Genomic DNA, 27,194 nt, shown 5'->3' on the forward strand with positions numbered 1-27,194 from the left:
ATAAGTATGTGGACGACGTAAAAGGGAGTGTTACCAAGGAAGCCAACACAGGCAACAAATGTAAAAAAGTGGAACAGTGTAAACAGAGATATACAGTTTATAGTGGAAGAGGTGAACGATAAGTTGCCATTTTTAGATACGTTGATATGGGGGTCTGAACAGGGTTCTTCCAACATTGAAGGAACAAGGTTCTTTTGGAGGGCAATTAAGTTATTTATGAAGATGAGTAATAGTCTTTAATACATGGAAGGCCTAGGATATGATCAGACGCTTACAAAAGACGGGAGTGGCCATTGCTGCTTTGTCATGGTGGGAGATGGGTGATATACTGAAAGCAAAAAGTGGTAGAAGAATCAATTAGGATAGCGTGGTATACGGTATACCTCGTGCTGGATGAATATACAGCTGATATACGTCATCTGAGGGCAAGCTTTCTTCGCATTAAGTATGGATAACTATCATTGTGACAGTGGGCTAGAATAATGCATGAAGGAATGAGTTAAATGCAGGAAAAACATCTGAAGCAGCACACATATGCATTGAGGCGACCAAAATAGCGGCAGCAGATTATGGGAGAAAGGAGCAGGAGGCTTGGGTGGGTGAGGGGTTGAGGAGGAGGGGGGACGGTGGGAAACCAGACGACGGGGGACGAATACGAAGTGAAGGAATGAATCTACAGGGATATATATTGTATTGTGTCTGTGTATTTTAATCATTCTCTTTGAAGAAGGCTCCTGCGCAAGGTGAAATGTCAGAAAATCCAACTCAAAAGCTCTCACCTTTGTTCCTTTGTTCATTCACACACACACACACACATAATATATATATATATATATATATATATATATATATATATATATATATATATATATATATATATATATATATATATAAGTACTTTGAAATGTCGAGGCCTGAACAAGCAGGAGGAAGTGAGGCGTGCATAAGATAGAGCTAACTTGAACGCTGTGGTATACAGGGGGCAACGTGATGTCAATTGGCTGAACTATGGCATATAAAGCGTTCAGGATAAATCATGGTAAGAATAATATATATAACACGTGTGTCCTAATGTATCTGCCATCTAAGAACTCTACCACATTCGTTTATGTAACTGGATTTGAAAATAATCAACTCTGCCTTATTTACTGAGATAATAATTGAGCTTCAGTGTCAATAAAACACACTAGGCCTCCTTTATGGCTGTGTGGAAGAAAATAATATTGTAGTACAAAATGGGGTTGAAATACAAATGGATATGTGGATGAAGAGATAAAGATTAATCATGAGGGGATGTTTGGGTTAAATCAAGACAAACATAAAGTTTCCAACTTCTGTAACCAGCCGTCCTCTGGTGTTCGCTTTGTGGACGCAGGACACGTGAGGCTCTATGGCTCAATCGATGCGTACCCTACACTTTTGGGTCACCCGGTTCAAAACCCCTCGGCCTTTGGTTATGATAGTGACCTTTGATATGGCCTGTAAGGGTAAGGGACACAGGCCAAGCGATCGTAGGCAAAGGTCGCACCGTCGTGTTGGAGGGCCGTACCGTTAGGTTTAAGGGTTATACTGTCGTGATCAAGATCCATATTATCGTGTTCAAGGGTCGTACCGCCGTGCTCAAGGCCAGTCCTGTTGTGTTCAGAGGTCGCACCGATGTACTCAAGGGCCGTACCCTTGTGCTCAAGGGTCGTAACGCCGCGTCTAAGGGCTGTGCAGTCATGTTTAAGGATCACGCAGCCGTGCTCAGGGACCGTGCTGTCTTGTTCAAGAGTCGTGTCGCTATGCTCAAGGGCTGTACCGCCGCCCGTGCTCAAGACCGGTTTTGTCATGTTCAAGAGGTTAACAATCTCCCGAGTCCATAGTGATTTTGGCTAGGCTTCCTTCAGCACCTTCAGACCAAGAGACGTGTAGATGGGCTCAGGGCTGATGAATGGGGTATTTACGCTACGAAGTACACAGGAGGAAGATGGAATAACTATCTACCATGACACGAGCGAGCGAAGTAAGTGAGAGACGGTGTTTGGGAGAGTAGAGTGATGTAAGATTGTGAGCTAGGCCTACTTGTCCCAAGTAACATGGCAATGCTACCTCAACCTAAGAAAACTTATTATAACAACTCCCACAGCCTCACTCATACGTAGACACACCGAGAGGGGGAAAGATTTTCTGAAACTCATCTTCAGATGACACTAGGGGAAAATTAGTGGTGGTTGCCTTCATACACTCTCGCACGCTAGCGTAAACTAAGGCTAGTTCTCACTGACGAAGAAAACCTACGTATATATGATTTCATACACATATATACCTCATCCATACATATACATACACTCGACCTCACTGCCACCAACTTGCGTTGTCCTACAATGGCACCAAGAGGGGGCCGCTCTGTTTCCTCATCCTTATCAGTGACGCCCTGGGGGACACGAACCACCGCTGGAGGTATGTAGACGACTCCACCTTTGACATCACTTTCAACAATAACTCTCTTGACTTCAGTATCGATCAGCATATGCAAACAACATGCTTCCCCTTTAACATCACACTGGGCCATGACATCCCCTGAGTAGTCAGAGACGCGTCACTATAGAAGACGGTTCAAAGTAGGAGTCAGTACTATCATCAGATATTCCTCATGCTAATCACTACTTTCTCCGCCGACTGAGATGACTGAGCGTCCTAACATCTGAGATCAGGAATGTCTATCTTCATTCTACCTAAGCTCAACTACGTCTCCGAAGCTTGGTCCTCCTCACTCACAGCCACACAGAGGGACCAGCTGGAAAGAGAGTAAAAAAGAGCATGCGGTATCACCGTGGGACCATCTTACATCACCCACCAAGAGGCCCTCATCTTGCTAAACCTTTCCACTCTCTCCGGATAACACCGGCAGCTCACACGGCAGTTGGGCAATAAAATGCAGACACTATCCTGTCACCGAAACCTCCTCTATCCTAACGCCCCACACCTGCTGCCGTTCGCCACCGCATTCGACTTGTACTCGTTACATACAGCTCGTGTGGACAGATCATAAGACCAGTCCTGTGTATACCACTGTGAACGTCAATCCATGAACAAATGCACAACTAAGCAAATGAACAGCTCAGTTTTCTTTTTACTTGGGTATGGTATATCAACTACTATATCACTGAAACTATTCATCAATTAACGTTCAACTGATTATCACTAGGTGCATAGAGTATAAGCCATCGTATTTATTACGTAGATTCTCCTGTATATCTGCCATCGTGACTGTGTACATGTATCTCACTGATGAGCTTATCCACATCGATCTTAAGCTCTTTCATGACTGATAAACTAGCTTAATATCGTGATAAACTAGTTTGATATCGTGATACACTTGTTTTATATTGTGATAAGCTAGTTTAATATCGTGATAAACTAGTTTGATATCGTGATAAGCAAGTTTAATATCATGATCTCCCAGGTCTGTCATATCTTTAATAGCTCAACTGTGTATTTTTCAGCCGAATGGTTGCCTATAACCAATAAACCGTTCTTTGTTTATTTCATTTTCTACACAAATACATAACGGCCTCTGTGGTGTGGCGGTCATCGCTACTGTCTATCAGTCACAATGGGGCTACTTGGGGTCCGGCCTTCATCGGTTCGAATCCTGGACGCAGCTGTCGTCCCACACTTAACCCAAGTGTTCATCCTCCCCTTAAAGCTTAACGATCAATGGATACCTGGCTTAAGCTGATATGTGTGTGTGTGTGTGTGTGTGTGTGTGTGTGTGTGTGTGTGCACATATGAGAGTGGAGACGGTAAACACACACACACACACACACACACCACAACGCCTCCATCTCTATCTCAAAATGCTCTTCGCTTTTGTTTACATGCATCATCCCTCCAGCCCTGAGCGCACCTTCCCGTCTCTGCCAGAACCCCCGTCGGCTGCTGCCTCCTGATCCCCACAGTCTTCTCCTCCCACACCTCCAGCGTGCCGTGCTCACTCGCTGTGGCAGCAGCAGTGGCTGGCAGAGGGGCAAAGCCGAGGCCAGGCCACTTGTCCCACGCATCTGGGGCGACAAATCATCGGCACACACACACACACACACACACACACACACACACACACACACACACACACAACCACACACACACACACACACACACACACACACACAGCCACACACACCTTCTCCATCGTTTCTTCCCTATTCCACATCATTCCTGTATTCTATCTCTTGTTTTTCTTCACGTATCTCATTTTCACCTAACCATCGTCATCTCCCATGCCTCATTTCATCTATTTCTGTTGAACATTTTTGCTGCAGATATAATCCAGACCTGAGTGATCCATCGGTGAATCTTTTTTCTTTTTCCCTAGGGTGGGGGTGGGACGACCCTGTCTATCCTGGATATCGTCGTTATCATTCAAAGACGTCGGATGGTGATCACGAGGAGCGATAGCTGGGCAGGTAGATGTACTAGCATGCAACTTGATGTCCCTCTAGCGAGATCGATAAATACACAGATAAATATACAGAGGTGCACAGGAAAGCTGAAGAAACACGCGCAAAAACAGACTGACAAAAGAGACGGACTAAAAAACATATGCGCATCTGAGAGAGAGAGAGAGAGAGAGAGAGAGAGAGAGAGAGAGAGAGAGAGAGAGAGAGAGAGAGAGAGAGAGAGAGAGAGAGAGTACTTTTCTATCGACCTAGGAGTATATGTGCCAAGACTTTGTCATTCGACGGGGTTAGCGAGTAGCGCTCAGCACAGAACTATCTAAGGTTAAGAATAAGAGATCGTGTTAGTAACGTGTTGTCGGCTGCTACAGTGCATAACATGAGATGGTGAGAGAGCGTGTGTTTCTGGACTGATTATCAGGAACCCTCAAACTTAATGTAGCAAAGCAATACTGAAAACAAGCCAACTTTACAGGACAGTGTCACTGACGTTTACACTCAGGAGGACACTGTAAAACTGCAATAAGAAAGCAAAAGTGATGCACAGTTACAAAGAAGAAAATACATTTACGAGAGGCACTACGAGGGATTGGGTTATGGAAGAGGGAACCATGTCCAATTCATCCTCTGGACTTCCGCAACTATGAGCCTCAAAAGAACACATAGACATGATTGCAAATGACCAATTTCTACATCAATCTCACAGTGTCAATATTGAGTATATTTTCAAAAAGAAAAGGAATCAGTGAGGTTATGGAGGACAGAGGTGGAAGCGAGCAAAAGCCGGAATAAAAATGGGAAGAGATATTTCCACATGATAAAGAGTGATGGATGTGTGGAATAATGTGAGCAAAGAAACAATGAATGAATGAGAGAAAAGAGAGGTTGAGGAATGGGGCACCAATGAGCGTAGAAATACATTTCCTATTTGCAGAAATAGCTAAACACACACACACACACACACACACATACACACACACACACACACACACACACACACACACACACACACACACACACACACACACACATACACACACACACACACACACACACACACACACATACACACACACACACACACACACACACACACACACACACACACATACACACACACACACACACACACACACACACACACACATACACACACACACACACACACACACACACACACACACACACACACACACACACACACACACACACACACACATACATAACATGGTGTATTGGTTAGCATTAGTGACCACGAGTCAGCACGGACCAGCCCAGGGTCGGCACGGCATTCGGTCTACACCCAACCCAGGTGTTTATCTTCCCCTCGGTGGTGGTCGGTAAATGGGTATCTGGCTTCGGCTGGTCTGTGTGTGTGTGTGTGTGTGTGTGGTGTGTGTGTGTGTGTGTGTGTGTGTGTGTGTGTGTACGTACGCAGAAGCAAAGACACCGCTCGTACATACAAGGCTAACACACTAACAGCATTCACAAGTAGTAGTCTCACCATACGTACAGACAGGAAACCACAGATACGTACAAACATATCATATACGTACATGTATATATACACACACAAGAAAAAACGTACACAGACACATTAAACGCTCGTTTCTACAAGTATAGACAAACACACAACACTGCCTCCCCCACAGCTCGCCAACGATAAAAAAAAAAAAAGAGAAAAGGCGGATCTGTTTACCAGTTTTTCGTCTTCGGTGAAGCCAGCTTTAGTGCGGCGGTCTGCCCTCCCTCCCCCCCAGGTCTTACACCCAGGCAGCGCCAGCCCTCACCTCACACGCTCCTCCCTCCCTCCCCGACTCCTCCCTAGCCACTCACCCTTCATCTTCCTCCATCCCTCCCTGCTACCCGTAGCTCATGCACTCCATCGTTCTTTCTTCCTTCCCTGATGACCCTAGCCCTCACCCTCCATCACTCTCCCTCCCTCGCTGCTACCCCCAGTCCTCACCCTCCATCATCCTCCTTCTACTCCTGCCAGCCCCAGTTCTCCCTCCATCTCCTTCCTTCACCCGTGCCTCTCTTCCTTCTCTCTCCAATCACCATGGATTTGTTCCGCCATAGTAAGAGTCGCAATGTTTTCCCTCCATACCAGTCCACTCTATCCATCCATCCATCCATCCGCCCATCTACCCCGATCTATCCATCCATCCATCCATCCATCTACCCCCATTCATCCATCCATCCATTATCCCCATCCATCCATCCATCCATCCATCCTCTACGATACTATTCTTGCTTCCAGCTCATTTTCTGGGAATGACTCCCTTATTCATGATTAGTGGTAGGCCCCTCCTGTAGTGCTGAGCCCTTCTGCAGTACTGAGCTCCCATGCAAGTGTCGAGCCCTCCGGCAGTCTCGAGCCTTTCCGCAATGTTGAGCCCTCCTGCAGTGTTGAGCCCTCCTGCAATGTCGAGCCCTCCGGCAGTGTTGAGCCCTCCCGCAGTGTTGAGCCCTCCTGCAATGTCGAGCCCTCCTGCAGTGTTGAGCCCTCCTGCAATGTCGAGCCCTCCTGCAGTGTTGAGCCCTCCTGCAGTGTTGAGCCCTCCTGCAATGTCGAGCCCTCCTGCAGTGTTGAGCCCTCCTGCAGTGTCAAGCCCTCCTGCAGTGTTGAGCCCTCCTGCAGTGTTGAGCCCTCCTGCAGTGTCAAGCCCTCCTGCAGTGTTGAACCCTTCTGCATTGCTGAGCCAACCCTCCTGCACTCTACCCTCATCATATTTTCTTCATGTTGTAAAGGAATGACCACTGTGTTCTCCCTGAACCCCACACCCCCTCCTCCTCCATCTCCCGCTCACCTCGCCTCTCTTTCTCTCTTTCCTGATTCTCTCTTTCTTTCTCATCCCCTCGTCTTCTCTCTTTCATCTCATCCTTTTCCCTTAAACCCCACGATTCTTTTTCTCTCCAGACTCTCTCTCTCTCTCTCTCTCTCTCTCTCTCTCTCTCTCTCTCTCTCTCTCTCTCTCTCTCTCTCCCTTTCTTTCTTTATCTGTCTCCCTTTTCCTTCGATCCCTCTCACTTCCTTCATTCTTCCCACCTTCATTTTGCCATCAAACGCTTCCTGCATCTCTAGTCACTCCTCTTCGCAGTCCCTCCTTCTTCCTCCATATCCCCTTCCCTCTTCCTTCGAATCCTTCGTCTACCGTTCCTCACGCTCCCTCCGTCTACCAAACACCCATTTTCTTCCTTCCTCCGAGACACCTCGCTTCCTTCACATTTCTCCCTCCATTTCCTTGCTAGTTCCTGTACATTCTGGATTCTCCCCTCACACCTCCATCAGCCTCATGATTTAAGTTGTTGTGTTCAGTTCCCCTCACGTCCCTTGGTTCCCTCCCAGCTGAGTCTGCACTTTATCTCTCACCTGTCCTTCCAACTCTCCTTCTATTCCCTTTTCCTTGTCCTTCACCTTATTTCTCATTCATCCAATCGTGGTAATAACTACAAACACACATATCTACAACCATAATGTTTAGAATAACAAAATGAATATCATTCAACTCGCCAAACACTTGGCTGGAACTAAATCAACAACCAAACTGACCAGATTTAACCTAACGTCAAAGCTTGGAGTCAGTACATAAGTTCGCTTAACCTGTGTCGTCCAGACCGTCAACAGATCCACGCCCAGGTCGTCGGCAGGAGCAGAGTACCGCACGTGCGCCGGAGTTTTCCTCCCGTGTCCACGTCATAGTCATGTCGTCGACTCAAAAAAGCTACAGGATCAAAGGATTCACTCGGCCGTGTAATGATCAGACAATGGAATAAGCATTTCTTTTACCAGTCTAACGGGTTCGGGCTCGAGTTCCGGACAGGGAAGAGAGGGCGCACAGCCATACCTAGATGTTCCTCCTACACTTTTGGGTGTGCTTAAGCTGGAAAGTGTGTGTGTGTGTGTGTGTGTGTGTGTGTGTGTGTGTGTGTGTGTGTGTGTGTGTGGATCCTACTAACTTATCTTCTAAGAGAACAATTGGTTTCAAACCTTGGGTTCTTGATTATCACAAGATCAAAAGGTTCTGGAAATAATATCAAATACGATTGAGCAAAGGCGATGGTGTATGTGTGTATATGTAATGAATTAAAGTGATAGTCCATAAGTCCCTTGTGCACTATGGTACGACCCTTGAGCTCTAGGGTATGACTCTTGGTCATGAGAGCCTGGCGGTCTCTAACCTGACCTTTGAGTGTCACGTGAAAAGTCAGGTCATCATACCTAAGAGTTGCCCCTTGTGGTGCGCAAAGCTGGCACGGTCCTGCCCAAGAACTACACCGTCGTGTTCAGGTGGTTGAATCATAATAAGCCGCTGCAGCTCACAGGTGAGAAATGATGTGACATAATGCAGGAGTCTAAATTGTGTCCAGCACTCTGACAGCTGGAACACAAAATGAACTGTCACTTGAATTCTCATCGTTAGCAAATTGTGGAGTGACTTACGCTCTAATCAGGCCAAGTGAATATATATATATATATATATATATATATATATATATATATATATATATATATATATATATATACATATATATATATATATATATATATATATACATATATATATATATAATATAAAAATATATATATATATATATATATATATATATATATATATATATATATATATATATATATATATATATATATATATATGCTCTGTGGAAGAGATAGAGATGCTCTGTGGAAGGTATTAAGAATATATGGTGTGGGAGGAAAGTTGTTAGAAGCAGTGAAAAGTTTTTATCGAGGATGTAAGGCATGTGTACGTGTAGGAAGAGAGGAAAGTGATTGGTTCTCAGTGAATGTAGGTTTGCGGCAGGGGTGTGTGTGATGTCTCCATGGTTGTTTAATTTGTTTATGGATGGGGTTGTTAGGGAGGTAAATGCAAGAGTCCTGGAAAGAGGGGCAAGTATGAAGTCTGTTGGGGATGAGAGAGCTTGGGAAGTGAGTCAGTTGTTGTTCGCTGATGATACAGCGCTGGTGGCTGATTCATGTGAGAAACTGCAGAAGCTGGTGACTGAGTTTGGTAAAGTGTGTGGAAGAAGAAAGTTAAGAGTAAATGTGAATAAGAGCAAGGTTATTAGGTACAGTAGGGTTGAGGGTCAAGTCAATTGGGAGGTGAGTTTGAATGGAGAAAAACTGGAGGAAGTGAAGTGTTTTAGATATCTGGGAGTGGATCTGGCAGCGGATGGAACCATGGAAGCGGAAGTGGATCATAGGGTGGGGGAGGGGGCAAAAATTCTGGGGGCCTTGAAGAATGTGTGGAAGTCGAGAACATTATCTCGGAAAGCAAAAATGGGTATGTTTGAAGGAATAGTGGTTCCAACAATGTTGTATGGTTGCGAGGCGTGGGCTATGGATAGAGTTGTGCGCAGGAGGATGGATGTGCTGGAAATGAGATGTTTGAGGACAATGTGTGGTGTGAGGTGGTTTGATCGAGTGAGTAACGTAAGGGTAAGAGAGATGTGTGGAAATAAAAAGAGCGTGGTTGAGAGAGCATAAGAGGTTGTTTTGAAGTGGTTTGGGCACATGGAGAGGATGAGTGAGGAAAGATTGACCAAGAGGATATATGTGTCGGAGGTGGAGGGAGCAAGGAGAAGAGGGAGACCAAATTGGAGGTGGAAAGATGGAGTGAAAAAGATTTTGTGTGATCGGGGCCTGAACATGCAGGAGGGTGAAAGGAGGGCAAGGAATAGAGTGAATTGGAGCGATGTGGTATACCGGGGTTGACGTGCTGTCAGTGGATTGAATCAAGGCATGTGAAGCGTCTGGGGTAAACCATGGAAAGCTGTGTAGGTATGTATATTTGCGTGTGTGGACGTATGTATATACATGTGTATGGGGGGAGGTTGGGCCATTTCTTTCGTCTGTTTCCTTGCGCTACCTCGCAAACGCGGGAGACAGCGACAAAGTATAAAAAGAAAAAAAAAAAAAATATATATATATATATATATATATATATATATATATATATATATATATATATATATATATATATATATATATATATATATATTCATTTGCGGCAGGGGTGTGTGATGTCTCCATGGTTGTTTAATTTGTTTATGGATGGGGTTGTTAGGGAGGTGAATGCAAGAGTTTTGGAAAGAGGGGCAAGTATGAAGTCTGTTGTGGATGATAGAGCTTGGGAAGTGAGTCAGTTGTTGTTCGCTGATGATACAGCGCTGGTGGCTGATTCATGTGAGAAACTGCAGAAGCTGGTGACTGAGTTTGGTAAAGTGTGTGAAAGAAGAAAGTTAAGAGTAAATGTGAATAAGAGCAAGGTTATTAGGTACAGTAGGGTTGAGGGTCAAGTCAATTGGGAGGTAAGTTTGAATGAAGAAAAACTGGAGGAAGTAAAGTGTTTTAGATATCTGGGAGTGGATCTGGCAGCGGATGGAACCATGGAAGCGGAAGTGAATCATAGGGTGGGGGAGGGGGCGAAAATCCTGGGAGCCTTGAAGAATGTGTGGAAGTCGAGAGCATTATCTCGGAAAGCAAAAATGGGTATGTTTGAAGGAATAGTGGTTCCAACAATGTTGTATGGTTGCGAGGCGTGGGCTATGGATAGAGTTGTGCGCAGGAGGGTGGATGTGCTGGAAATGAGATGTTTGAGGACAATGTGTGGTGTGAGGTGGTTTGATCGAGTAAGTAATGCAAGGATAAGAGAGATGTGTGGAAATAAAAAGAGCGTGGTTGAGAGTGCAGAAGAGGGTGTTTTGAAATGGTTTGGGCACATGGAAAGAATGAGTGAGGAAAGATTGACCAAGAGGATATATGTGTCGGAGGTGGAGGGAACGAGGAGAAGTTGGAGACCAAATTGGAGGTGGAAAGATGGAGTGAAAAAGATTTTGTGTGATCGGGGCCTGAATATGCAGGAGGGTGAAAGGAGGGCAAGGAATAGAGTGAAATGGATCGATGTGGTATACCGGGGTTGACGTGCTGTCAGTGGATTGAATCAGGGCATGTGAAGCGTCTGGAGTAAACCATGGAAAGTTGTGTGGGGCATGGATGTGGAAAGGGAGCTGTGGTTTCGGGCATTATTGCATGACAGCTAGAGACTGAGTGTGAACGAATGGGGCCTTTGTTGTCTTTTCCTAGTGCTACCTCGCACACATGAGAGGGGAGGGGGATGGTATTCCATGTGTGGCGAGGGGAATGAATAAAGGCAGACAGTGTGAATTGTGTGCATGGGTATATATGTATGTGTCTGTGTGTGTATATATATGTGTACATTGAGATGTATAGGTATGTATATTTGCGTGTGTGGACGTGTATGTATATACATTGTGTATGGGGTGGGTTGGGCCATTTCTTTCGTCTGTTTCCTTGCGCTGCCTCGCAAACGCGGGAGACAGCGACAAAGCAAAATAAAAAAAAATAAATAAAAATAATATATATATATATATATATATATATATATATATATATATATATATATATATATATATATATAATACATATATATATATATATATATATATATATATATATAAATATATATATATATATATATATATATATATATATATATATATATATATATATATATATATATATATATACATATATATATCATCCCTGGAGATGGGGGAGAAAGAATAATTCCCATGTATTCCCTACGTGTCGTAGAGGCGACTGAAAGGGAAGGGAGCGAGGGGACTGGAAATCCTCCCCTCTCGTTTTTAATTTTCCAAAAGAAGGAACAAAGAAGGGGGCCAAGTGAGGACATGCCCTTAAAGTCTTCGTCCTCTGTTCTTAACACTATCTCGCTAACGAGGGAAATGGCGAATAGTACGAGAAATATGGATGGTATTGCAGTGGAATTTATTGAAAAAGGGGGTGAGTGTAATGTTGACTGGTTGGTAAGGTTATTTAATGTATGTATGACTCATGGTGAGGTGCCTGAGGATTGGCGGAATGCGTGCATAGTGCCACTGTACAAAGGCAAAGGGGATAAGAGTGAGTGCTCAAATTACAGAGGTATAAGTTTGTTGAGTATTCCTGGTAAATTATATGGGATGGTACTGATTGAGAAGGTGAAGGCATGTACAGAGCATCAGATTGGGGAAGAGCAGTGTGGTTTCAGAAGTGGTAGAGGATGTGTGGATCAGGTGTTTGCTTTGAAGAATGTATGTGAGAAATACTTAGAAAAGCAAATGGATTTGTATGTAGCATCTATGGATCTGGAGAAGGCATATGATAGAGTTGATAGAGATGCTCTGTGGAGGTATTAAGAATATATGGTGTGGAAGGCAAGTTGTTAGAAGCAGTGAAAAGTTTTTATCGAGGATGTAAGTCATGTGTACGTGTAGGAAGAGAGGAAAGTGATTGGTTCTCAGTGAATGAAGGTTTGCGGCAGGGGTGTGTGATGTCTCCATGGTTGTTTAATTTGTTTATGGATGGGGTTGTTGGGGAGGTGAATACAAGAGTTTTGGAAAGATGTTTGAAGGAATAGTGGTTCCAACAATGTTGTATGGTTGCGAGACGTGGGCAATGGATAGAGTTGTGCGCAGGAGGGTGGATGTGCTGTAAATGATCGAGTAAGTAATGTAATGGTAAGAGAGATGTGTGGAAATAAAAAGAGCGTGGTTGAGAGAGCAGAAGAGGGGGCAAGTATGAAGTCTGTTGTGAATGAGAGAGCTTGGGAAGTGAGTCAGTTGTTGTTCGCTGATGATACAGCGCTGGTGGCTGATTCATGTGAGAAACTGCAGAAGCTGGTGACTGAGTTTGGTAAAGTGTGTGAAAGAAGAAAGTTAAGAGTAAATGTGAATAAGAGCAAGGTTATTAGGTACAGTAGGGTTGAGGGTCAAGTCAATTGGGAGGTAAGTTTGAATGGAGAAAACTGGAAGAAGTAAAGGTGTTTTAGATATCTGGGAGTGGATCTGGCAGCGGATGGAACCATGAAAGAGGAAGTGAATCATAGGGTGGGGGAGGGGGCGAAAATCCTGGGAGCCTTGAAGAATGTGTGGAAGTCGAGAGCATTATCTCGGAAAGCAAAAATGGGTATGTTTGAAGGAATAGTGGTTCCAACAATGTTGTATGGTTGCGAGGCGTGGGCTATGGATAGAGTTGTGCGCAGGAGGGTGGATGTGCTGGAAATGAGATGTTTGAGGACAATGTGTGGTGTGAGGTGGTTTGATCGAGTAAGTAATGCAAGGGTAAGAGAGATGTGTGGAAATAAAAAGAGCGTGGTTGAGAGAGAGCAGAAAAGGGTGTTTTGAAATGGTTTGGGCACATGGAAAGAATGAGTGAGGAAAGATTGACCAAGAGGATATATGTGTCGGAGGTGGAGGGAACGAGAAGTGGGAGACCAAATTGGAGGTGGAAAGATGGAGTGAAAAAGATTTTGTGTGATCGGGGCCTGAATATGCAGGAGGATGAAAGGAGGGCAAGGAATAGAGTGAATTGGATCGATATGGTATACCGGGGATGACGTGCTGTCAGTGGATTGAATCAGGGCATGTGAAGCGTCTGGGGTAAACCATGGAAAGTTGTGTGGGGCATGGATGTGGAAAGGGAGCTGTGGTTTCGGGCATTATTGCATGACAGCTAGAGACTGAGTGTGAACGAATGGGGCCTTTGTTGTCTTTTCCTAGTGCTACCTCGCACACATGAGGGGGGAGGGGGATGGTATTCCATGTGTGGCGAGGTGGCGATGGGAATGAATAAAGGCAGACAGTGTGAATTGTGTGCATGGGTATATATGTATGTTTCTGTGTGTGTATATATATGTGTACATTGAGATGTATAGGTATGTATATTTGCGTGTGTGGACGTGTATGTATATACATTGTGTATGGGGGTGGGTTGGGCCATTTCTTTCGTCTGTTTCCTTGCGCTACCTCGCAAACGCGGGAGACAGCGACAAAGCAAAATAAAAAAAAATAAATGAAAATAATATATATATATATATATATATATATATATATATATATATATATATATATATATATATATTCCTCGCGTGTCGTAGAAAGCGACTAGAGGGGACGGGAGCGGGGGGCCAGAAATCCTCCCCTCCTTGTATTTTTTTAACTTTCTAAAATGGGAAACAGAAGAAGGAGTCACGCGGGGAGTGCTCATCCTCCTCGAAGGCTCAGATTGGGGTGCCTAAATGTGTGTGGATGTAACCAAGATGTGAAAAAAGGAGAGATAGGTAGTATGTTTGAGGAAAGGAACCTGGATGTTTTGGCTCTGAGTGAAACGAAGCTCAAAGGTAAAGGGGAAGAGTGGTTTGGGAATGCCTTGGGAGTAAAGTCAGGGGTTAGTGAGAGGACAAGAGCAAGGGAAGGAGTAGCAGTACTCCTGAAACAGGAGTTGTGGAAGTATGTGATAGAATGTAAGAAAGTAAATTCTCGATTAATATGGGTAAAACTGAAAGTTGATGGAGAGAGATGGGTGATTATTGGTGCATATGCACCTGGGCATGAGAAGAAAGATCATGAGAGGCAAGTGTTTTGGGAGCAGCTGAATGAGTGTGTTAGTGGTTTTGATGCACGAGACCAGGTTATAGTGTTGGGTGATTTGAATGCAAAGGTGAGTAATGTGGCAGTTGAGGGAATAATTGGTATACATGGGGTGTTCAGTGTTGTAAATGGAAATGGTGAAGAGCTTGTAGATTTATGTGCTGAAAAAGGACTGATGATTGGGAATACCTGGTTTAAAAAGCGAGATATACATAAGTATGCTTATGTAAGTAGGAGAGATGGCCAGAGAGCGTTATTGGATTACGTGTTAATTGATAGGCGCGCAAAAGAGAGACTTTTGGATGTTAATGTGCTGAGAGGTGCAACTGGAGGGATGTCTGATCATTATCTTGTGGAGGCTAAGGTGAAGATTTGTATGGGTTTTCAGAAAAGAAGAGTGAATGTTGGGATGAAGAGGGTGGTGAGAGTAAGTGAGCTTGGGAAGGAGACTTGTGTGAGGAAGTACCAGGAGAGACTGAGTACAGAATGGAAAAAGGTGAGAACAATGGAAGTAAGGGGAGTGGGGGAGGAATGGGATGTATTTAGGGAATCAGTGATGGATTGCGCAAAAGATGCTTGTGACATGAGTAGAGTGGGAGGTGGGTTGATTAGAAAGGGTAGTGAGTGATGGGATGAAGAAGTAAGAGTATTAGTGAAAGAGAAGAGAGAGGCATTTGGACGATTTTTGCAGGGAAAAAATGAAATTGAGTGGGAGACGTATAAAAGAAAGAGACAGGAGGTCAAGAGAAAGGTGCAAGAGGTGAAAAAAAGGGCAAATGAGAGTTGGGGTGAGAGAGTATCATTAAATTTTAGGGAGAATAAAAAGATGTTCTGGAAGGAGGCAAATAAAGTGCGTAAGACAAGGGAGCAAATGGGAACTTCAGTGAAGGGCGCAAATGGGGAGGTGATAACAAGTAGTGGTGATGTGAGAAGGAGATGGAGTGAGTATTTTGAAGGTTTGTTGAATGTGTTTGATGATAGAGTGGCAGATATAGGGTGTTTTGGTCGAGGTGGTGTGCAAAGTGCTAAGGTTAGGGAACATGAGTTGGTAAACAGAGAAGAGGTAGTAAAAGCTTTGCGGAAGATGAAAGCCGGCAAGGCAGCAGGTTTGGATGGTATTGCAGTGGAATGTATTAAAAAAGGGGGTGACTGTATTGTTGACTGGTTGGTAAGGTTATTTAATGTATGTATGACTCATGGTGAGGTGCCTGAGGATTGGCGGAATGCGTGCATAGTGCCATTGTACAAAGGCAAAGGGGATAAGAGTGAGTGCTCAAATTACACAGGTATAAGTTTGTTGAGTATTCCTGGTAAATTATTTGGGAGGGTATTGATTGAGAGGGTGAAGGCATGTACAGAGCATCAGATTGGGGAAGAGCAGTGTGGTTTCAGAAGTGGTAGAGGATGTGTGGATCAGGTGTTTGCTTTGAAGAATGTATGTGAGAAATACTTAGAAAAGCAAATGGATTTGTATGTAGCATTTATGGATCTGGAGAAGGCATATGATAGAGTCGATAGAGATGCTCTGTGGAAGGTATTAAGAATATATGGTGTGGGAGGCAAGTTGTTAGAAGCAGTGAAAAGTTTTTATCGAGGATGTGAGGCATGTGTACGTGTAGGAAGAGAGGAAAGTGATTGGTTCTCAGTGAATGTAGGTTTGCGGCAGGGGTGTGTGATGTCTCCATGGTTGTTTAATTTGTTTATGGATGGGGTTGTTAGGGAGGTGAATGCAAGAGTTTTGGAAAGAGGGGCAAGTATGAAGTCTGTTGGGGATGAGAGAGCTTGGGAAGTGAGTCAGTTGTTGTTCGCTGATGATACAGCTCTGGTGGCTGATTCATGTGAGAAACTGCAGAAGCTGGTGACTGAGTTTGGTAAAGTGTGTGAAAGAAGAAAGTTAAGAGTAAATGTGAATAAGAGCAAGGTTATTAGGTACAGTAGGGTTGAGGGTCAATTCAATTGGGAGGTGAGTTTGAATGGAGAAAAACTGGAGGAAGTGAAGTGCTTTAGATATCTGGGAGTGGATCTGGCAGCGGATGGAACCATGGAAGCGGAGGTGGATCATAGGGTGGGGGAGGGGGCGAAAATTCTGGGAGCCTTGAAGAATGTGTGGAAGTCGAGAACATTATCTCGGAAAGCAAAAATGGGTATGTTTGAAGGAATAGTGGTTCCAACAATGCTGTATGGTTGCGAAGCGTGGACTATGGATAGAGTTGTGCGCAGGAGGATGGATGTGCTGGAAATGAGATGTTTGAGGACAATGTGTGGTGTGAGGTGGTTTGATCGAGTAAGTAACGTAAGGGTAAGAGAGATGTGTGGAAATAAAAAGAGCGTGGTTGAGAGAGCAGAGGAGGGTGTTTTGAAATGGTTTGGTCACATGGAGAGAATGAGTGAGGAAAGATTGACCAAGAGGATATATGTGTCGGAGGTGGAGGGAACGAGGAGAAGAGGGAGACCAAATTGGAGGTGGAAAGATGAAGTGAAAAAGATTTTGTGTGATCGGGGCCTGAACATGCAGGAGGGTGAAAGGAGGGCAAAGAATAGAGTGAATTGGATCGATGTGGTATACCGGGGTTGACGTGCTGTCAGTGGATTGAATCAAGGCATGTGTATGGGGGTGGGTTAGGCCATTTCTTTTGTCTGTTTCCTTGCGCTACCTCGCAAACGCGGGAGACAGCGACAAAGCAAAAAAAAAAAAAAAAAAAAATATATATATATATATATATATATATATATATATATATATATATATATATATATATATACATATATATATATATATATATATATATATATATATATATATATATATATATATATATATATATATATATTGGAAAGGATCACAATTTTGCGCGTGATCAAGTAACAATAATACTATAATGATACCATAAAGAATATTCTAATAAGGAACTCACTAGAAAATTCTCCTGGAGGCATGTATAAAGTGCCAAGTAGAAATTGTGATAAGTTTTATGTTGGACAGACTGATGAGGATCTTTCTGTTAGACTTAAACAACATGAATATTGTATAAGAACAAGACAAGAATCAAATGCCTTGTTTAATCACGTTAAAAACTATGATAATTGTATTGAGTTGAGTAATGCCTTCTCAGTTATCAACTCTTGACTCCAGTACCACGAGAAATATCAATGAATCTTCTATCATTGAATACACAAAAAATTATTACCTTAATATTAGCAAAGGGCCATACAAATTGGATAGCTTTATGGCTGATAAAATTTGCAAACAATTTCCCTTCTTGTCCACATAATAAGTTTATGATTCGCTCGCTGTCTGTCTTGGACAGTCACTTGTTTACCAAACGGCGTCCTAGCTACGTCTCTTCGTAGTATATCAACTGACATATTTCTTTCTTGTATCTGCCCTAATGATGTGATTATTACACAGAAGTGCACTTGGGAACTTGTGTTTCATTTGCACGTGGACTCATAGGAATAAATACATATATATATATATATATATATATATATATATATATATATATATATATATATATATAGGGTAGTGAGTGGTGGGATGAAGAAGTAAGAGTATTAGTGAAAGAGAAGAGAGAGGCATTTGGACGATTTTTGCAGGGAAAAAATGCAATTGAGTGGGAGAAGTATAAAAGAAAGAGACAGGAGGTCAAGAGAAAGGTGCAAGAGGTGAAAAAAAGGGCAAATGAGAGTTGGGGTGAGAGACTATCAGTAAATTTTAGGGAGAATAAAAAGATGTTCTGGAAGGAGGTAAATAGGGTGCGTAAGACAAGGGAGCAAATGGGAACTTCAGTGAAGGGCGTAAATGGGGAGGTGATAACAAGTAGTGGTGATGTGAGAAGGAGATGGAATGAGTATTTTGAAGGTTTGTTGAATGTGTCTGATGACAGAGTGGCAGATATAGGGTGTTTGGGTCGAGGTGGTGTGCAAAGTGAGAGGGTTAGGGAAAATGATTTGGTAAACAGAGAGGAGGTAGTAAAAGCTTTGCGGAAGATGAAAGCCGGCAAGGCAGCAGGTTTGGATGGTATTGCAGTGGAATTTATTAAAAAAGGGGGTGACTGTATTGTTGACTGGTTGGTAAGGTTATTTAATGTATGTATGACTCATGGTGAGGTGCCTGAGGATTGGCGGAATGCGTGCATAGTGCCATTGTACAAAGGCAAAGGGGATAAGAGTGAGTGCTCAAATTACAGAGGTATAAGTTTGTTGAGTATTCCTGGTAAATTATATGGGAGAGTATTGATTGAGAGGGTGAAGGCATGTACAGAGCATCAGATTGGGGAAGAGCAGTGTGGTTTCAGAAGTGGTAGAGGATGTGTGGATCAGGTGTTTGCTTTGAAGAATGTATGCGAGAAATACTTAGAAAAGCAAATTGATTTGTATGTAGCATTTATGGATCTGGAGAAGGCATATGATAGAGTTGATAGAGATGCTCTGTGGAAGGTATTAAGAATATATGGTGTGGGAGGCAAGTTGTTAGAAGCAGTGAAAAGTTTTTATCGAGGATGTAAGGCATGTGTACGTGTAGGAAGAGAGGAAAGTGATTGGTTCTCAGTGAATGTAGGTTTGCGGCAGGGGTGTGTGATGTCTCCATGGTTGTTTAATTTGTTTATGGATGGGGTTGTTAGGGAGGTAAATGCAAGAGTCTTGGAAAGAGGGGCAAGTATGAAGTCTGTTGGGGATGAGAGAGCTTGGGAAGTGAGTCAGTTGTTGTTCGCTGATGATACAGCGCTGGTGGCGGATTCATGTGAGAAACTGCAGAAGCTGGTGACGGAGTTTGGTAAAGTGTGTGGAAGAAGAAAGTTAAGAGTAAATGTGAATAAGAGCAAGGTTATTAGGTACAGTAGGGTTGAGGGTCAAGTCAATTGGGAGGTGAGTTTGAATGGAGAAAAACTGGAGGAAGTGAAGTGTTTTAGATATCTGGGAGTGGATCTGTCAGCGGATGGAACCATGGAAGCGGAAGTGGATCATAGGGTGGGGGAGGGGGCGAAAATTTTGGGAGCCTTGAAAAATGTGTGGAAGTCGAGAACATTATCCCGGAAAGCAAAAATGGGTATGTTTGAAGGAATAGTAGTTCCAACAATGTTGTATGGTTGCGAGGCGTGGGCTATGGATAGAGTTGTGCGCAGGAGGATGGATGTGCTGGAAATGAGATGTTTGAGGACAATGTGTGGTGTGAGGTGGTTTGATCGAGTAAGTAACGTAAGGGTAAGAGAGATGTGTGGAAATGAAAAGAGCGTGGTTGAGAGAGCAGAAGAGGGTGTTTTGAAATGGTTTGGGCACATGGAGAGAATGAGTGAGGAAAGATTGACCAAGAGGATATATGTGTCGGAGGTGGAAGGAACGAGGAGAAGAGGGAGACCAAATTGGAGGTGGAAAGATGGAGTGAAAAGGATTTTGTGTGATCGGGGCCTGAACATGCAGGAGGGTGAAAGGAGGGCAAGGAATAGAGTGAATTGGAGCGATGTGGTATACAGGGGTTGACGTGCTGTCAGTGGATTGAATCAAGGCATGTGAAGCGTCCGGGGTAAACCATGGAAAGCTGTGTAGGTATGTATATTTGCGTGTGTGGACGTGTGTATGTACATGTGTATGGGGGGGGTTGGGCCATTTCTTTCGTCTGTTTCCTTGCGCTACCTCGCAAACGCGGGAGACAGCGACAAAGTATAAAAAAAAAAAAAAAAAAAAAAAAAAAAAATATATATATATATATATATATATATATATATATATATATATATATATATATATATATATATATATATATATATATATATATATATATCTGCAAAGCCTCTGAAATGCTATTACGTAAAATGCCTTTATGAACAACCAGGCAATGAAATATATGCACACGATATCTCTCATAAAGTATAAAATGCACGATTTCATTCTTTTATCATCATTTACAGTTAACCATTAACGTTCCCAGTTACGGTCATAGAGGAACTTTATGTTCAGCGCAGTGAACTTCGTGCCCTCTATAACTGGTGTCGTAATAAAAGTTCCGATAAAGGATTAGAGCAAATGATGATGATGATGATGATGATAATGGTGATGCAGGAAAGCAACCAACACGACTTAAGTAAAGGTGGAAGCTATCATACCAACCCAAAAAAGGTTAGGATGGAGACATCCTAGAGTCGGGAGCAGGCTCCCCATTAGGAAAGAAAAAAACATTCGAGAAGAAGAAGAAGAAGAAGAAGAAGAAGAAGAAGAAGAAGAAGAAGAAGAAAAATTCTGTCATATGGTTCATGCTAAAATACCTGAAATCGCTGGATAGGAAAACATAGTAGACCTACTTGATTCTATCCTCACTAGAAATGGCTGCTCCCGTCAGTGTGTGGTCACACCATAACCCGACATGCTCGTCAGAGGAAGCGCTCAACACAGGCGAGTCTAAACATGCACAGATAACTAAGAGCCGTCACTCTGGATTATTATCCACTGCCAAAGCGACCAAGCAAGACAACTACATGGACAAGCCTGGCAAGTCATAAAATCCTATATGTAAACCACGTCCAAATGTGATGACTTGACATCTTGTCAGCATCAACGTGGCTGGTGTGACTCACCACTGCAACCAATGCAATATTATTAGCCAACGTTAGTTCTATGCAGCGGACGTGGAGGACGGCAAGACCAAAACCAGGTACAGGGAGGCGGCGTAGACTGGGGAACTAAAGGTGCGCTCACGGTGTTTGCTCACAGTCTCGCTGCAGCAACAGGAACACCTACAAATATGCGTCAGGAAAACTCTCGAAGGCTACGTGTGTTTTCTGTTGATCTAATAACCTTTCTAACCAGCAGTGGGAAGTTGCTATCTTCCCGAGACGAAAGCTAACTGATGCGCTGAAGGAAACTTTACTTCATGCAGTTACTTACAACATTTGCACCATCTCTTCACAATTCCCTGGAATACGATTGGCAAATCAGTTTTACTGCAGTTCTTTGACGATGATATAATTTCCTCATAAGAGTCTGGAAAGCCCCTCTGAATTAAGAGTCATGCGGATCGAGCCAACAATTTTTGGTCAAAGGTTTTAGCAAACAGAATGAGGTGCATCTGCTGTCTACCAGGACAAGAACTCGCTAGTGTCATCGCCAATGGACGTATACGATCGTCGGCAAGAATCGCATCAGTCTGTGACAACCAATTTCAGTTGCAGTCCCCCCCAGCAGTTGTGATATTCATCAGGTTTGCCCCTAGATGATCGGCGATGAACCATATCAGAGCAAACCTCACCTCTCCTATGGAATACAGCTGTCTTAAGCTACCGGAACTGATGCTAATCATCCAACGAGTTAACAGGAAGAGGCGCGTACGATATGACGTTCGTCCTGCACAAAGCAGATGATGATTAGCATCGTGCTTCTACAGTCATATATCCACATCCTTCTGACACGAACGAACGTGTTTGTACGCCATGTTCATTCTTTTATTTCTACCCGAACCCAAGTTTCATTTCTTATCCCCAAATATCACGAGGAGATATTCATCATAAGATGGTACAAGATGCTCCCAGGCGAGAGAAGACCTGTATTCTTCCACAGGATTCTCTCAGCAGTTTCAGGAAATTAATTGACAGGTCGATGCGCCGGGAGAGGGAAATTAACCTGGCACAAAGCCTTCAAACAAGATGACTTAAGTAATTAAGGAAAGCCACAAACCCTCACTTAAATGTCCCATCAGCGTTGAAGCATTTTTCCCCCTCACGTGCACTGACGCAGCAGAGCTGAGGTGGACCTTGCTCTATATAAACCAGGCCGAATCGGAAATACTATTACCTATATATGTGTTGCACGTTAGTTTGCCTGGCAATTAATAGGCCAATATTATGAGGGTCTGAGATCATTTCTGGGTTGAATCTAACCTCCCTCTCCCTCGTACCCAAAAATGAAGGAAAATAACGAATAACGATGACCATACAGGAACACTGCCACTCATCCAGTGTTCGTGAGTCATCATGGTGTGCGCGGTGTTCCTGTGGCCAGCTGGACAAACTTCAGTACCAGCGGACGTGACAATGTGGGTCACGCCAGCGGCAGTACCAGGTCATTATGGATGCTGTTTAGCTCTTCTTCATTCACGAACTCTCCATGATTCAGTGGGCTTCAAAAAAGAGCTTGAATAATGCGATGCTTGAACAACACATGTATGGATTCTTCATGCTGAATAACTGAATTTTCATCAAGCCATACAAGATATATGTGTATCGCGACGATCAAGCTCTTACCATGATACCTGCAGTGCCCATCCAGTATTGACAAATATACTCATACCCTAGTATTAAATACACCTAACCACGGCCATATCAATTAACACTTCCACTAGGAAAACAGATTTAGATTACACCTGAATATTAAAGTTTATTTAAATGTGAATGTGTGTGTGTGTGTGTGTGTGTGTGTGTGTGTAATCACCTATTTGTATTGTACAGAAGGAAGTTTTACACTCGTGGTGCTCAACTCGTAAATCTTCTCTCCTATTACACAACTTTTTAAACATCATTATGCTGTCCCCAGTTGTTATTTCCACATACAGTGTGTTCCACTTGTCATCTATTATTATGATGTTAAAGCTCTTCTTTATATCTTTAACAAGTGTCTTGCTTGATTTCATGTGGTCTTCTGGTTTTCCATTCCCGCAGCTCTCGAAAAACTGTTCACTGTCTTTGTAATTAGACTAGTTCAAAACCTTTAACGATATGAACAGGTCACCCCTTACTCATCCATGGGAGGTTATTCTAAAGCAAGCCTCTAGCCTTTCCCTATGACTCAACTTACTTAATTCTGGTACCATCTTTTTTTCGTCTCCTGTGAACCTTCTCTATCATCTCTGGTTCTTTAAGTGCGGCGACCAAACTTAAGAAGCATATTCTAATTTTGGACTCATGTAGGACGTGAACAGCTTACTAAATATTTCCTTAACCATGAGCTAAAATGAAATGCTACATAACATTTGCAAATAGGCAATTGCTTCTGTAAATTGTTCTCCTGTGGTAGAACCCAAGCGACAGTTTAGGAACGATGTCAACTCCCAGGTCTCTCTCTCTCACAGGTTCCTGCAGCTTATAACCTACTGGATAATATTCATTTCGGGGTCCTTCATTACATTTACTCATGTTCTCATGTTGAACTTCATCAACCAGCATCACACGGCAGGTGTGTGTGTGTGTGTGTGTGTGTGTGTGTTATCAAAGTGCCTCCCCGCCGAAGCGAACTAGCGTCAGGAACAAATGAACAATGGCCTCATTTATACACATGCATTCTGTCCATCATGCATACTGTACCGTGCGAGCCTACCATCTACAACCAAGCCCTATATTTATCTTGACGGCATCGTATACCCTGATTCAGTCAGTTTGTTGCATCCCATTTCCGCCCCCACGCCCTTTTGGTGCCTAGACTCCAGTACCTCATAGCCAACTTCACTCCATCCTCTCACTTTCTTTGGTCACTTCTCAACTCCCTGGAAGATGAAGTACCGAACTACTTAAAGTGTTCTAAAAAAAAATCCCCTCCACTTACATATCTTTGAAAATGTGTTAATGACTTCAATTTTTAATGATTTCAAAAAAGTTGAAAAAAAGGAATAAAAGATTTAGCAGTTAATGAATAATAAACAGCCATGGCACAACACGAGCGGCAACACCGTCATTGGATTGGCTCAGAGATTAAATTTCGGACTAATTGTTCCACTGGTGACATATACATGAAACCTAACATGAAAACACCGCAAGAACCAGGAAATTAGTGTGTGTGAGAGAGAGAGAGAGAGAGAGAGAGAGAGAGAGAGAGAGAGAGAGAGAGAGAGAGAGAGAGAGAGAGAGAGAGAGAGAGAGAGAGAAACATTTTCATCCGTTTCCAGTATGACCAAAGCACACGTCTGTGATTAACGACATTTCTATCCATTACATTTTCACTCTTAATCTGAATACTGCTGTCAAATACCACTCCACATATATACCTTTATTTAAGCAGAGTACTGAAACTCACAGAAACGATGCAACCATCTTGCCACAGATACAGTCTCTGTTTGCAAGCCATGCAAACACTGCTCATTTCACTGGATCCCCAAATTACATGAGTGCGGATGGTAGAGTGTCGTCAACAGACTCGCGGGCAGCGCTAGATATGAGTATAGCTATAGACATTACTTCAGCAGCGCCACAGTGCATCACGCTCAGGGAAGAATATATGGTACGTCTAGATACCTCACTTGAAGGATTGTATTACAGATGAAGCTTTTCTGGTTAATGCTACCTACCCGAGGGTTATCCTGGTTAATGCTACCTCCCCGGGACTTGCCGTGGTTAATGGTACCTCTTGCAGGTGGAGGCCACCCTGGTTAATATAACCTCCCGGGAGGTGGGGTGGGGGGAGGGTTGCTTAAGACGCACTGTGAATACGCCTTTGAAGTAATGATTCAAGTCACTGAATGTTAATATTACAAATGCTATGTAATAGGTGTGGTCTTTGACAACCCTCTCTCCAATAACAGTCGAGGTCTGCAAGAGCCAAGATTCACCTTTGGTTGCGAAATGACATCCATCAAAGAGTCGGTGACAATAAACAGAGCTGTTCCATTTCCTTGTAGTTCCCTTGGCATCTCTCGTAGATGATGCAAAATACAGGAACTCTTAATGAAAGGCAAAATCAGTGGCTGTTCAAGAGTTAAGGAGAAGTTAATGTCTGGTAGTCATGAGGCGACTGATACGAGGATGTTTGTGGCAGGAACCACGCCGCTGCGTTGGGCGGCTGTCCACAAGCTATCACCAGTCGTTCGGCGGAGGTGACACTATCATTACTTCACCACAAAGGCACGAGGGCCAGCATTGTCTCTCAGGAGGCAAAACGAACCTTTGCAGAATTCAGCTGTCGATCATAGCCAGCGAAGCATACACACCTGCCCACCACAAAAGAACTTGCTGTCATCACATAATTTGTGTGAAGTATGAGGAAAGTGAGAGAGACAATGGAGGATATGCCTGCAATAATACACAGGCCTCACGGCTACTCCTTTAAACAAAGAGGAATATAGTCCTACTTCTCTTGTTCTACCAGATCTTCATCCCATCAGTCATGGTCTGATCGTTCTTGCTCTGATGCCTGTCACAGCAGTGACAGAGTTTATCAGGCCGTGAAACTCTTCTCTTCTCCAGAGCCACGGAAACCTTTTCGGAATTAATGCAAAGCTGTTGTTATACGAAGAGTCAAGCACAACTTCACGAAAGGACTTTTTATTCTGACTTCGTCTGTAAATCTGTTTGGTCCTTAACCAAAAGCATCTCCAGCAACTTATGTTCTTCAACCTCTCCTCCTCATTTTCGACCTGGGCAGTCTATCTACTGACAGAGACGCTCTTTTCGATATCTTACTTTCCTTCAATTGTGCTCTGGATGGTTCTTCATCTAGTCCTTCTCCCCCACTTTCTCCCACAGCACTTTTGACCCCTACTGTAGCTTTATTGTGCAAATTCTTCCAAGTAATCTCTCGGCTTCAAGTGTGCAAGGCCGCATATCCCCTTGTGTCTTGCAAGAGTGCGCTTCTGAGCTCATTTCAATCCTTGCACGCTTATTGCTTTCATGTTCGAAGACTCAAAATTGGCTTTCTTTTTGGAAACATGCCTTCATGTAGCCAACTCCAAGAAAGGAAACTGTTCTAATACTTCCAGCTATCTACCCATCACTCTCACTTCTGATGTCTCTAATATACTCAAACTTTCCCGCATTTTCACTTCCTCAAATACTTATCATTTTTTCATTATTTCAGAACCCCCGCTCAGTTCACACCGAGCAACGTCCACTGGTGATCTCTCCTCTGTGACTTATCCCTGGCCTTCCTTTATCAGGGGATTTCGGTGAGTCTTTGGTTAGGGAACTTGATATTTCCACCGCATTGGCTTTCGCAACTTCCTTCCTTTGCTTCCCTGCTTCTGTCTGTTCTGTAAAACACAGCTTGTTCTCTAGTCGGTCCGTTGTGAAAGTCATTAACATGGGATGGCTTCTCCCACCTCATCCTTCGTTATTCTGGAGCTCTTCCTCTAAAAGGCTACCGCCCTAGGAGGACGCACCTCACATTTTGGGAACAACTGTCACAGATGATCTTTCCCCAACATGTAACCACATTTCACTCTTTCTCCCGTGGTTCCACTCTGCATACTTCGACTCACCCTAATACTGTACTCGTTTTTTTTCCTTACTGAACTTATCTATTGTCTTGATTCAAAACCGCACAGCATCTTGGAATTGGGAAGCAGTAACCTGGTTAAAGTGAACAAAG

This window comes from Panulirus ornatus, chromosome 2, assembly GCF_036320965.1.
Source record: "Panulirus ornatus isolate Po-2019 chromosome 2, ASM3632096v1, whole genome shotgun sequence".
Lineage (NCBI taxonomy): Eukaryota > Metazoa > Arthropoda > Malacostraca > Decapoda > Palinuridae > Panulirus > Panulirus ornatus.